This window comes from Choloepus didactylus, chromosome X, assembly GCF_015220235.1.
Source record: "Choloepus didactylus isolate mChoDid1 chromosome X, mChoDid1.pri, whole genome shotgun sequence".
NCBI classification, from domain to species: domain Eukaryota; kingdom Metazoa; phylum Chordata; class Mammalia; order Pilosa; family Megalonychidae; genus Choloepus; species Choloepus didactylus.
The window spans coordinates 158,474,194-158,488,276 of record NC_051334.1 but is presented as its reverse complement, the minus strand read 5'-3'; positions in this window follow the sequence as shown (position 1 = coordinate 158,488,276).

Genomic DNA, 14,083 nt, shown 5'->3' with positions numbered 1-14,083 from the left:
TGGGGTCGAGAAGGTGGTCTCCCCAATGTGTGGATATGTTGGATCACTCACCTAAGCATTTGGAGAGGAAAGGGCTGCTGAAAAGGCCCTTAGGAAGGGTTCGACTCCCGCTCTCTCAAGCCCCAAGGATGCAACATCGTTCTGTTAATGACTATCAGACTTTGAAATCTAATGGAGTTTGTCCTGCAGGTTTTAGGAACTGTTTTGGTCCTGTTAACCCTGTTTTCCTTACTCTTTCTCCTTATGGCAATGGGAATGTTTATCCTATGAATGTCCCTCCTTTGTATATTGGAAGCATATAACTTGTTCTAAGTCCACAGATCCAAAGCTAAAGGAAAAGTATGCCTTAGGACTGACCATGCCTATATTTGATTTTGATGGGATCTTGTACTTAACTATTGTTACTGAAATGATTTAAGTTTCTGTGGTATTGTGGGATGAATGTATTTTGTATTTGGAAAGAATATGTTTTTCTGGGGTCCAGGGGGTGGAATGTGCTAGTTTGAATGTATTATGTCCCCCAGAAAAAGCCATATTCTTTGATGCAATCTTGTGGGGCAGACATAATAGTGGGGCTTAAGTTGGAACATTTGGATTAAGTTGTTTGCATGGAGATGAGCCCCACCCAACTGTAGATGATAACTGATGGGATATTTCCTTGGAGGCGTGGCCCCACCCATTCAGGGTGGGCCTTGATCAGTGGAGCCATATAAATGAGCTGACTCAAAGAGAAGGAACTCAGTGCAGCTGTGAGTGACGTTTTGAAGAGGAGCAAGCTTGCTAGAGAGGAATGTCCTGGGAGAAAGCTATTTTGAAACCAGAACTTTGGAGCAGAAGCCAGCCATGTGCCTTCCCAGCTAACAGAGGTTTTCCGGACGCCATTGGCCATCCTCCAGTGAAGGTATCGGATTACTGATATGTTACCTTGTACACTTTATGGCTTTAAGACTGTAACTGTGTAGCCAAATAAGCCCCCTTTTTTATAAAAGCCAATCCATCTCTGGTGTTTTGCATTCTGCAGCATTAGCAAACTAGAACAGTGAGAAAGGGCAAAAAAAACCACCTCTGTGAAAAATACTAGATAAAAGCCAGAAAGTGACCCAGAACACCAGTTCCAGCAATGCACCAGCTGGACAAGGTCTGCTAAATCCACAGGGAGTGTGCATTTGGTGAAACAGGGAGTCTGCATTCTGAAACAAATGAGTAAGCTGGCTGAAAGTCCCACGGCCATGCTTCAGTGTGGGGAAACTGCAGGTTGGAATTTGGAGATGGACTAGTTCTTTAAAAAAAAAACAACCCGGGAGTGGCTGCAGATACAGCAGAGAGAACCACGCAGTGAAGCACTGCAGGAGCAGGCTGTAGCCAATGCCTTGGTGTCTGGCATGGAGGATAGCCCTCCCCACACCCACTGCTGATTGTCTCAGGGACAGTGGGACAGAGGGGAGCCAAAAGGAGAAAGAAACTGTGCCCCTTGCAGACATCTCCCCGTCGGCCTGGGGATGCTTCTGCCTGGGGCTGGACCCACAGCCCAGAGCTGCGCCAAGAAACCCAGTGTGATGGGGAGTCTTTCCTGCAGCACCACGCACACACCACAATATCAGCCATGGATGCCTTTAGTGCACCCGCAGCTAATTGTCCCACAGCTGGTAAGGCAGAGCTGTGTGAAAAGGGGGAAATTAACATGCCCCACTCAACTATCTTTAAAGCAGTCTGGGAATTCCCCTGCATGGCCCAGCAGCCCAGGGCTTCACTGGAGGCCAGCATGCACTTGTGATGTGGCACAGCCTTCCCTCAGCAGAGGTCCTGGAAGAGCACAGCAGGGATCGGGGACCTGCTCAGAAAACCCAGGGTCCCTACACCAATACCAAGGACTTGTGGGTCAGTGGCAGAGACAATCTGTGGCAAGACTGAAATGAAGGCTTAGAGTCATGTAACAGCCTTAAATCTCTGGGAACACCTGGGAGGTTTGATTATAAAGCTGCCCTGCCTCCCTAACCACTCAGACACATGCCCCACATTCAGGGCAGACAGCACCAACAACACACCCAAACTTAGTGCACCAATTGAACCCCACAAGAATCAGATCCCCACACACCACAAAGACAAAGTCAGGGAAAACTGACTTGAGGGGAATAGGTGACTTGCAGATGCCATCTGCTGGCTAGTTAGAGAAAGTTTAGAGATCGGTATTTTTTTATATCCAGAAAGAACCCTATCAAGTAAAGCAAATGCCTAGAGGCCAAAAACAACAGAAAATCCTAAAGCATATAATAAAACCAGATGATATGGAGAACCCAAATCCAAACACCCAAATCAAAAGATCAGAAGAGACACAGTACTTGGCGCAATTAATCAAAGACATAAAATCACACAACGAGAGCATGGCACAGGACATAAGGGACATGAAGAAGATCCTAGAAGAGCATAAAGAAGAAATTGCAAGAGTAAATAAAAAAATAGAAGATATTATGGAAATAAAAGAAACTGTTGGCCAAATTAAAAAGACTCTGGATACTCATAATACAAGATTAGAGGAAGTTGAACAACAACTCAGCATCCTCGATGACCACAGAAAGGAAAATTAAAGAACAAAAGAAAGAATGGGGAAAAAAATTGAAAAAATTGAAATGGATCTCAAGGATACGATAGATAAAATAAAACATCCAAACTTAAGACTCATTGGTGTCCCAGAAGGGGAAGAGAAGGGTAAAGGTCTAGAAAGAGTATTCAAAGAAATTGTTGGGGAAAACTTCCCAAACCTTCTACACAATATAAATACACAAAACATAAATGCCCAGGGAACTCCAAATAGAATAAATCCAAATAAACCCACTCCAAGACATATTCTGATCAGACTGTCAAATACTGAAGAGAAGGAGCAAGTTCTGAAAGCAGCAAGAGAAAAGCAATTCACCACATACAAAGGAAACAACATAAGACTAAGTAGTGACTACTCATCAGCCACCATGGAGGCAAGAAGGCAGTGGCATGACATATTTAAAATTCTGAAGAGAAAAATTTCCAACCAAGGATACTTTATCCAGAAAACTGTCCTTCAAATTTGAGGGAGAGCTTAAATTTTTCACAGGCAAACAAATGCTGAGAGATTTTGCTAATAAAAGACCTGCCCTACTTGAGATACTAAAGGGAGCCCTACCAACAGAGAAACAAAGAAAGGAGAGAGAGATATAGAGAATTTTAACAGACATATGTAGAACATTACATCCCAAATCACCAGGACACACATTTTTTCTCTAGTGATCATGGATGTTTCTCCAGAATAGACCATATGCTGGGACATAAAACAAGCCTCAGTAAATTAAAAAAAGAAACAAAACAATTGAATATATTCAAAGCACATTCTATGACTACAATGGAATACAAATAGAAGTCAATTATTTTTGATTTGTAACTCCACTATTTACTTCCTACATGATATAAAATACACAAACTCTAACGACAAATCAGTGGTTTTGGACTCAATGTAAAATATGTAATTTTTGACAAGAACTATATAAAGGTGGGGGAATGGAGGAGTATAGGAACATAGTTTATGTGTCCTATTGAAGTTAAGTTGGTATCAAAGAAAAACAAGATTGTTATGGATTTAAGAGGTTAAATTTAAGCCCCACAGTAAACACAAAGAAATTATCAGAGAATATGACCATAGAGATGAAAAGTAGAGTATGGGTTATGAGAAGTGGGGGAAGAGGCAATGGGGAGTTAAGAAATGAGTGTAGGGTTGCTGTTTGGGGTGAAGGGAAATTTCTAGTAATGGATGGTGGGAAGGAGATAGCATTACAACATTCTAAATGTGATTAATCCCAGTAATGGAATGCTAGGGAGGGGGTGGAAAGGGAAGATTTAGGCCATATATATGTTTCCACAATTGAAAAAGAAAAAAAAAGAAAAAGACAGTCTGAACTGGCAATGACAATTAAATGCTAAGGATGAGCCTGGATGGGATCTGAGGATGGAGGAGGAGACTCAAAGGGACACAGTGGGGACATAAGAAAAAAAAAAAAAGGAAAAATGATACACTGAGTCGAGAGGTCATTCTGGAGGTTATTCTTATGTGTTATATAAATATCCCTTTGTAATTATTAGTGTATTGGAATAGCTAGAAGGAAATACCTGAAACTGCTGAACTGCAGCCTAGTAGCCTTGATTCTTGAAGATGACTTTACAGCTATATAGTTACATGGTGTGACTATGATTGTGAAAACCTTGTGGCTCAAACTCCTTTTACCTAGTGTATGGACAGATGAGTATAAAAATGGGAACAAAAATTGAATGAATAATGGGGGAATGGAGGGTGGAATATTTCTGGTGTTCTGTTTTACTTGTATTTTTATTCTTATTTTAATTTTTTGGAGTAATGAAAATGTTCAAAATTGACTGGTGATGAATGCACAAGTATATGTTGGTACTGTGAACAACTGATTATACACTGTGGATGACTGTAGGGTATGTGAATATATCTCAATAAAATGGAATAAAAATAGATACCCTGTAGTAAAAAAAAAATTAACCAAGGGCATTAAAGACCTACACACAGAAAAACTACAAAAAAATTGGTATAAAACATCAAGGAAGACCTAAATATATGGAAGGACATATTGTGTTCATGGATTGGAAGGCTAATATATTTAAGATGTCAATTCTGACCAAATTGATTTATAGATTCAATGCAATACCAACTAAAATTTGAAAATCTTATGTTGCAGCCAATACAAAAAAACTATAGTCAAATTTATTTGGAAGGGCAGGGTGTCCTGAATAGCTAAAAACATCTTGAGAAAGAAAAATGAAGTGGGTGGTCTCACACCACCTGACTTTAGGTACATTATAAAGCTACAGTGGTCAAAACAGCATGATACTGGCATAAAGATAGATATACTGACCAATGGAATTGAATTGAGTGTTCAGAAATAGAAACTCTCATCTATGGACAATTGATCTTTGGAACAGAGCATCCTCTTCAATAAATGGTGTTTGGAGAACTGGATAGTCATACCCAAAAGAAGGAAAGAGGACCCCTATCTCACACTTTATACAAAAATTAACTCAAAATGGATCAAAGACCTAAACAGTAGAGCTGAGACCATAAAACTATTAGAAGAAAATGTAGGGAAATAGGTTAAAGATCTCATGATAGGAGACGGTGGCTTCCTAGTGCTTTCACCCAATGTGTGAGCAATAAAAAAGAAATAAATGAATGGTATCTCTTCAAAATTGAATACTTTTGTGCATCAAAGGACTTTTTCAGCAAAGTAACAAGGTGGGCTACACATCAGAGACAATATTTGGAAACTGCATATCAGATAAGGGTATAATATCCAGAATATATATAAAGAGATCCTGTAATTGACAACAAAAAAGGCAAACAACCCAATTCAAAAATGGGCCAAAGTCATGTACAAACACTTTCCAAAGAGGAAATGCAAATGGTTCAGAAACATGAAAAGATGCTCAACTTCACTGGCTATTAGGGAAATGCAAATCAAAACCATAATGAGATATCATGTCACACTTACCAGAATGGCCATTATAAAAAAAAAAAAACAGAAACTACAATGTTGGAGAGGATGTGGAGAAAGAGGTGCACTTATTGACTGTTGGTGGGAGTGTAGAATGGTGCAACTGCTCTGGAAGGCAGTTAGGCAGTTCCTCGGGAAGCTAAGTATAGAATTGCCCTATGATCCAGCAATCCCATTACTAGGTATATATTTGGAGGAACTGGAGGCTAGGACATGAATGGACATTTGTACATCAATGTTTATTGTGGCATTATTCATGATTGCCAAGGGATAGAAATAGCCCAGATGTCCATCAATTGAGGAGTGAATAAGCAAACTGTGGTATACACATACAATGAAATATGCAGCTGTAAGAGAGAATAAAGTCATCATGCATCCAACAACCTGGATAATCCTTGAAGACATTATGTTGAGTGAAATTAGTCAGAAACAAAAGGACAAATACTGTATGGTCTCACTAATATGAGCTAATAATAATAAGCAAACTCTGAGAGTTAAAGTTAAGAATACAGGTTAACAGAAGGTAGAAGGAGAATAGATATTGGATACCTGATGCTGAAGGAGTACAGAATGTTCCACAGAATTGATTGTAAGGATCCAGAAATTGATAGCACAATAGTATCTGATGGTAGCACAATATTGTAAGTGTAATGAACAAAGCTGAGTGTGAATATGGTTGAAAGAGGAAGGCTAGGGGAATGTATGACACCAGATGGAAAGATAGATAAAAACTGGGACTGTATAACTTAGGAAAACCTAGATTGTACAATGATAGTGATTAAATGTAGAAATAGAAGAACATTTTTACATGAGGGAGAGCAAGTGAATGTCAACATTGAGAAGTGTTGAAATTAGATGGTATATGGGAAAAAATACAATCAATGCAAACTAGGTTTTACACTTAACAGTAACCTTGTAATATTCTTCCATTAATTGTAACAAAGGCAGTATACCACAGTTAAATATCAATAAAGGGGGATACAAGGGAAGATTATGAGATTCTTCTTGTTGTTTATTTTTCTCCTTTTTAAAAAAAATCTTTATTCTTTTATTTTTTCCTCTCCCTTCTTTGCAGAAGAAATGGAAATGCTGTTATATAGATTGTGGTAGTGAATGCATAACCATATGATTATACCAGGAGCTATTGATTATTCACTTAGGATGAATTGTATGGTGTGTGAACAAAACTGCTTAAAAATAAACAGAAAAATACAAGTGCTGGAGAAGATGTGGGGAGAGATATACCTTTTCACTGCTGGTAGGGAAGTAGAATGGTGCAGCTTCTCTGGAGGGCAGGGTGGTTTTTCCTCAGGAGGCTAAGTATAGTGTTGCCATATGATCCTTCTACCCCATTATTTGTTATATACTTGGAAAACTGAATGCAGGGACATGAATAAGCATTTGCACACTGGTGTTTATGGTGGCAGTATTTACAATTTGCAATGGATGGAGGTGGCTTAAGGGTACATTGATGGTTGAACAGAAGGGCAAACTGTGGTGTATACATACCATGGAATGTTGAGCAGCTGCAAGAAGGAATGAAGTTGTGAGGCACATGACTAAGTGAATGAAACTTTAGGACATTATTTTGAGTGAAATAAGCAGAAACAAAAGGACAAACATTGTAAGGCTTCACTAATATAAACTACCTATAATGAGCAAATGCTGATAATTGAATTTGAGAGCATAGGTTATCAGGGGATAGAACAAGGGTAGAGATCATGTAATCAATGATGCAGGAGTACAGAATGTTGAATAAGGCTTATTGTAATGGTTCCTAGATTGTAAGCTCATATAGCAGTCACATTTATTCCTGAGTTTTAACCGTTATTTAAGAGATATTTATTTGGTACAAAATTTATATTCTCTGTAGCACACTCTCTAAATTAACCTGAATGGTCAGTTTATTTACACAACTAATTACATGGAACCTAGAACAGGGAATGAGATCTTGTTATTCTGTACAGGTTAATGTAATACTCTGATATATTCCAGAGTATTTTGGGTAGAAAATAAAAAAAATTTGTGAAGTCCCTTTGAGTGACTGGGGAAAAATATGGAACTATTAATCTTCCCCACCTGGGGAATTCCTGATATTCTTGCAAGCATTAGGGATTCCCAATTTAATAAGACAAGCCCCTGATCTTTTGGCTTGCCCTTATGAAACTTATTCCAACAAAGGGGAAGCTAAGTCTACCTATAATTATGCCTAAGAGTCACCCCCAGAGAACCTCTTTTGTTGCTCAAATGTGGCTTCTCTCAACCAACTCTGCAAATAAACTCACTACCCTCCCCCAGTCATCAGACATGACTTCCAAGGGTGTAGGTCTCCCTGGTAACATGGAACATATCTTCCAGGGATGAGCCTGGCCCTGGCATCATGGAATTGAGAATTCCTTCTTGATCAAAAGGGGTAAAAGAAATGTAACAAAATAAAGTTTCAGTGACTTTGAGATTTCAAAAAGAGTGACAGTTCATTCTGGAGATTATTATGCATTATACAGAATATTCCTTTTTAGTTGTTTGCATACTAGAATAGCTAGAGGGAAATACATGAATCTGTTAAATTGTAATCCAGTAGACTTGATTCTTGATAATGATTGTATAACTATATAGCTTTTATTGTGTGACCATGTGATTTTGATTACCTTGTGACTTACACTACCTTTATCCAAATGAGTAATAAAATAAAGACAAAAATATAAATAATTGGGGGGATAAGTGATATGGGATGTTTTGGGTATTCCTTTTTTATTTTTTGGAGTAATGAATATGTTCTAAAATTGATTTTGGTGATGTCTACACAACTATATGATGATACTGTGAGGTATTGATTGTATACTTTGGATGGATTATATGGTGTGTGAATATATCTAAATAAAATTGCATTAAAAAAACTAAATAAGGGAAAAAGAGCTTCATGATGGCAGAGTAAAGAGCTCTAAGATTCAGTTTGTCCTTTAGGGCATCTAGTAAATACACAGGAACTAGCTGACACAAACATTTAGGGGGCTCTGGAGACTAGAAGAACACCATACACCATCCAGGGAAGAGCAGAAGGAAGAGACTGATAAACTTTGGTGAATATCTGTGAGTAGATCTCTCCATGTTGTGGATGCTGGTGCCTGTACCCCACTGGCATGGCAGGTTGCATTGGAATCCATTCCCTTGATAGAAATAGAAGCCCTCTCTCTGAAGAATGGGATTGACAAGGCAGGGAACTGATTGCTGCTTTTGATAAGCAAATTCAGAGTGCTGAATTCCACCTCCAAACAGAGCTAAACTTTCAACCCACCCAGGACAGAAAGCAGCTGGAAGCCTCTGTTTCTATCCCACTCCCAGCAGGTGAGGAAGTGGGGCTGATAGAGACACAGTAACTCTCAGGGTGGTGGGGAACAGTTTGCTGTGGGGTGGCTCTTCTCCAAAAAAATGGAGGTGGATCATGGTCCAGAACAGTTTGTGGCTGTTGAATAGACAATTCAGATTATAGGATCTAGGATCTGAGGGACAGTTTCAGCCCATCTCAGCCAAAAGCAGCTGGCAGCCTCTGTCCCAATCATGCCCCCAGCAAGGACAGTTTTGGTTAAGAATTAAAGACACAGTACCACTTTAGGACTGAGGGGAACAGTTCATTGAAGAGTGTCTCATTCTGGGCATGCCGGGAAACACAATTTCAGGGAGCTGTCATACAGAAGAAAAGGGAAGGAGTGGGTGGTTCTTTGAGGTAAGAAAACTAGGAAGTGGGAAATCACAGGTAATGGAGGGGGCTCTCATGAGATGGCGGAAGGAAAACAATGGGGAAAGAGAGGCCAGCTTGCATAGCATACCCTGCAGTTACTCACATGGTACCCATTGTGCACCAGGCACCATGCAGCTAAGTCAGATACAGCCCCTGGGTAAATTGCCACCACCTGCCTGGGCTTATTGCACAGGTAGGTCTTGCTAATCTTCTGTGGAAAGAGCAAAGTTATCCTGCACCTAGGCAGACACAGGCAGCTCAGGGTCCAGGAGCTTCTTTCCCATTCACTGCAGAACTTGAGGGTCCCAACAGCACTGAGAGGTGCTCCTGGCCTGATGCTCATGTTATGCAGGAGCAAATGAGGCTCAGAGAATGGATTTCACACACCAAGGTTCAACAGCATGGGCTGGGACCCAGCATCAGACTCCTCTCATGCTTGCCTGAGATGGAAAATGTGGATGCATGCAGAGCTTCACATGTCATAGACTGATGTTCAAGTGGGGACAGATGTCTAGAGAGATTAGTCTCTCAGTCCCCTGCACTGATAGGGGCTCCCAGGACCCCACAGCCTGCCACAAAGGGCTTGCTTTCCTGCCAATAATGCTTATCCATCCCTCCTATGACAATCGGTCTCCAGGGCAACAATGTCTTGTGGAAGCACAACTGCGCTGACTTTGGCATGGTCACCTTCCCCATGCACGTGCTGCTTCTGAGGATGCACTTGAGCCAGGTACTGACCACACTCCTGCCTCTCAGTCCCTTGGCTTTTTTAAAAAAATTATTGTAGTAACATATATACAACTGAAAATTTACCATTTTGACCACTTTCAAGTGTATAATTCAATGGCTTTAATTGAATTCACAATATTATGCTATCATCACCAATACCCATTATCCAAACTTTTTCATCACTGCAAAGAGAAATTGCACCCATTATGTAAGAAGCATCCCCCAACCTGTAGTCTACTTTATGTCTCTAAAACTTTGTCTAATCTAGGTATTTCATGTCAACGAGATCATCCATACTTGTCTCTTTGTGTCTGGCTTATTTCATTGAACATGATGCTTTCAAGGCTCATCCATGTTGTAACATGTATCAGAACTTCATTACTTTTTATGGCTGAAATAACATTCCATTGTATGTATATATCACATTTTATGTATTCATTAGTTTATGGACACTTGAGTTGCTTCCACTTTTTGGATATTGTGAATAATGCTACTATGAACATTGGTGTACAAAAATTGAGTCCCTTCTTTCAATTCTTTTGGGTAAATACCTAGAAATGGAATTGGGCCATATGAATTCTATATTCAACTTTCTGAGGAACCACCAAATAGATTTCCACAGTGACTACCTCATTTTACAATTTCATCAACCAAGTACAAAGTTCCTACTTCCCTGCATCCTTACCAAGATTTGTTACTTTCTGTTTTTTGTTTAAATAATTGCCTTCCTAGTGGGTGTGAAGTGGTATCTCACTGTGATTTTTACTTGCATTTTCCTGATGACCAACGATGTTGAGCATGTTTTCATGTGTTGTAGCAGTTCTTTATATATTCTGGATATTGAATCCTTATCAGATACATAGTTAACAATTATTTTCTCCCATTCTGTAGGCTCTCATTTCACTTTCTTGATGATGTCCTTTGATTTTCAAAAGTATTTTAGAGTTCATCTCCTCCTTCCTGTTCTCCTCTGTCCCCAGGTGTGAATTTCTTGCTGCTCTCAGTGGATGTGATGGACAGAGTTATGTACCCCAATTTAGATATGTTCTTGGTCTTCATCTGTATTCCTGTGGGTGTGACTCCATTGTAAATAGGATCTTCTGAAGATGTTATTTTAAGCTATGTTATGGCCCAGTAGAATGAAGTTGGGTCTTAATCTGGACTACAGGAGTCCTTTATAAGCAGAAGAAATTCAGACATAATGAGAGAAAGCCATGGGGAGGATCTGGAAGCTTGAAGTCAGCAGGAACCCAAAGAGAAAGAAGACATCATCATATGACAAGAAAGTCAAGGAATCCCAAGGATTGCCAGTCAGCCAGAATGCTACAAACCCTGGGAGGAAGCAAGCCTTCCAGCCTCTGAAACCATGAGTCAATAAATTCCTGTTGTTTAAACCAACCCATTGTGTGGTATTTGTAATAGCAGTCTGGGAAACTAAGGCAATGGGCATATCCTAAGCTGCTTATCAACCCTTTTGAATTGTTGGTACTTTGTAGCTGTGAGCTGAGAAATCTTTACACCATGATTGTAGAAGTATGTCTATATTAAAAATGGTGTCTTAATATCAGCTTGAGAAATTACCCTTTGAGTAAATTAAATCAGATTAGTGCATAAATACTGTAACATCCAGTTTTGCTTCTTGGAAACTTGTTTTTGTTTGTTGTTTTATTTAGTTTTTTTTATATTCTGTTTTTTCTTTTATTTTACATCGATAAAGTTTATGGAAAAGTGAGCTCCAGCTGAATGAAACATGAGCTATTAGTGTATTTTTATGGTCTTTAATTACAGAATAATTTGTTTGGCAGTAATTTCAAAGCCTGAAGAAATTCCCAAAATTTATTATACTACTGCTAGATTCATTTAAACTATTGAACCCCCAGCTATACTTTTTATCTTCAAAATACATCAGATTTACTTTTGAAATTGGGTATTTTGGCCTAGGTAATTTTGAAAGTTCAATGCTGCATTAAGCATGGCCTAAGCTTTGAGTAATTTATTTTAGAATATGTATAGGAGTAGGAATTGAAAGGCCAAATATGTCAGAACACCTAGGCACTCTGGGTTCCCAGATGAGGAGAAAGGCACTAAGGCCTAGATCTTAGTGGGGGATATGGGCTACATTCTTCATTATTAAATAATGAGTGTTTCATAATTCACCCTATTCCCCTCTGCCATCAGCTGCCAGGAAGCTCAGGGCTCTTTTTTTGCACAACTGCTGTACCTACCATTAGTCTATATTTTCTTCTACAAATATCTTTATCCCCTCTTTCTTTATTATAAGACTTCAGCTCCATCATTCTTGTTTAGTGGTTTATGGTCTATTTATCTAATTATCTGTCACCATCTCTTTCTTTCATATCTTTAATTATGAGATGCCTTAAAACCTTTACCTGATATAATAATAAGTCAGTGGGAAAAAAATAACCCATTAATGATTCTATTAGTGGGAAGGGCAGTGGATATAGCATTCTGGAAGAGAATTGTGCCCCAGGACAGACAACACCTTCAACTGATTTTGATGAAATTTTGTACTTAATATTGTTACTGACATGATTTAAGGCTTTTGGGATATTGTGATGGAGTGAATGCATTTTGCATATGGAAAGAACATGTCTTTTGGGGGTCCAGAGGATGGATTGTGATGGATTGAAGCTGTATGAACCCCAGAAAAGATCATGTTCTTTTAATTCATTCCTGTAGGTGTAGACCTATTATGGGTTGGACATTTTGATTAGGTTATTTCAGTTGATGCATGCCCCAGGTGGGCCTTAGTCCTCTCACTGGAGTCCATTATAAGAGGATAAAACACATAGAGAAGCACAGAGAAGCTCACAGAAAAAGCCCAGAGATTCTGAAAGACAAGGACACACACAGAAGTTCAGAGGGGAAGCCACTGAATCCACAAACTGGGAGCAATGAAACCCAGGAGTGAAGGGATAGACCAGCAGACATTGCCATGTGTCTGGCCACATGACAGAGGAGTTGGGAATCACAGGTAGCCAGTCTTTGGAAAGAAGGTATGGTCCTTTTGATGCCTTGATTTTCAAATTTTTCACTGCCTCAGAACTGTAAACTTGGAAGCAAATAAATCCTCATTGTAAAAGCCAACTCATTTCTGGTATACTGCATTTTGTCAGCTTTAGCAAACTAAAACAGGTCTTCTGCATCCTTGTTGCAGGTACCAATTCCAGAACTCCTTTTCCACTTTCTTTGGAGTAGAATAATTATCATTTTTGCATTGCCTACTAACATGAGTTTGATGTATATGCTTTTACAATGAATGGACTGACTACATATGATACCTCCAGCCTTTAGCCTAGGTAAGAAAAGGGACATGAAATTCCTTTCTCGGTTGTGTTATTTGTATTTAAAAATACTTAGAGATTATACCTGGGCTTGATTTTTCCTGATATATGTTCTTTTTTTTCTACTTATGGCCCTTACATTAAGGGTTTAAGGCTGAGGAAGGCCAAGAGGGACAAGTCTTCAGAAAATATATCTTATTTTCTATGGAAGAGCTGTACATAATCAGGAACAATGAAATAATGCTGAGTTTCTCAGTAAAAGGGCTTTCCATAATATCCTCTAAAGCATTGAATCTCTTTAAAAACTGACTTATTGATGGCTGTGGAATGAGTGTAATGAACACAGCACAGATGTGATCAAGACATGTAGCCCATGTAAAAAAAATCTAATTGATACCTACTGAACCATCAAACAAGGTATGTTAGTACAGTAGGAAGACTTAAGGAAAGAGCATTGCAATAAACCATCCAATTCCACTTAGAAGCTGAAATGAAACTTTCACCATCCAACGCAAGACCACGGGTTTCAATATATTCACCCAAATTTTCTACACCTTCTTCATCATTATCTATGTCTGAACCCTGAGTCTTGGTGCTCAGATAATAGCCCTTCAAGATTCTCAATAATTGAAGTTTCATGAAATTATCAAGACTTGGCAAAGTATCCCAGTTTGTACCATTATTTTCAACTCAAGGAATATTTATTGAACACCTATTGGGTTCAAATTACTGTGCTAGCACCTCAGGGTATATACTGTCCTGATGAGAGG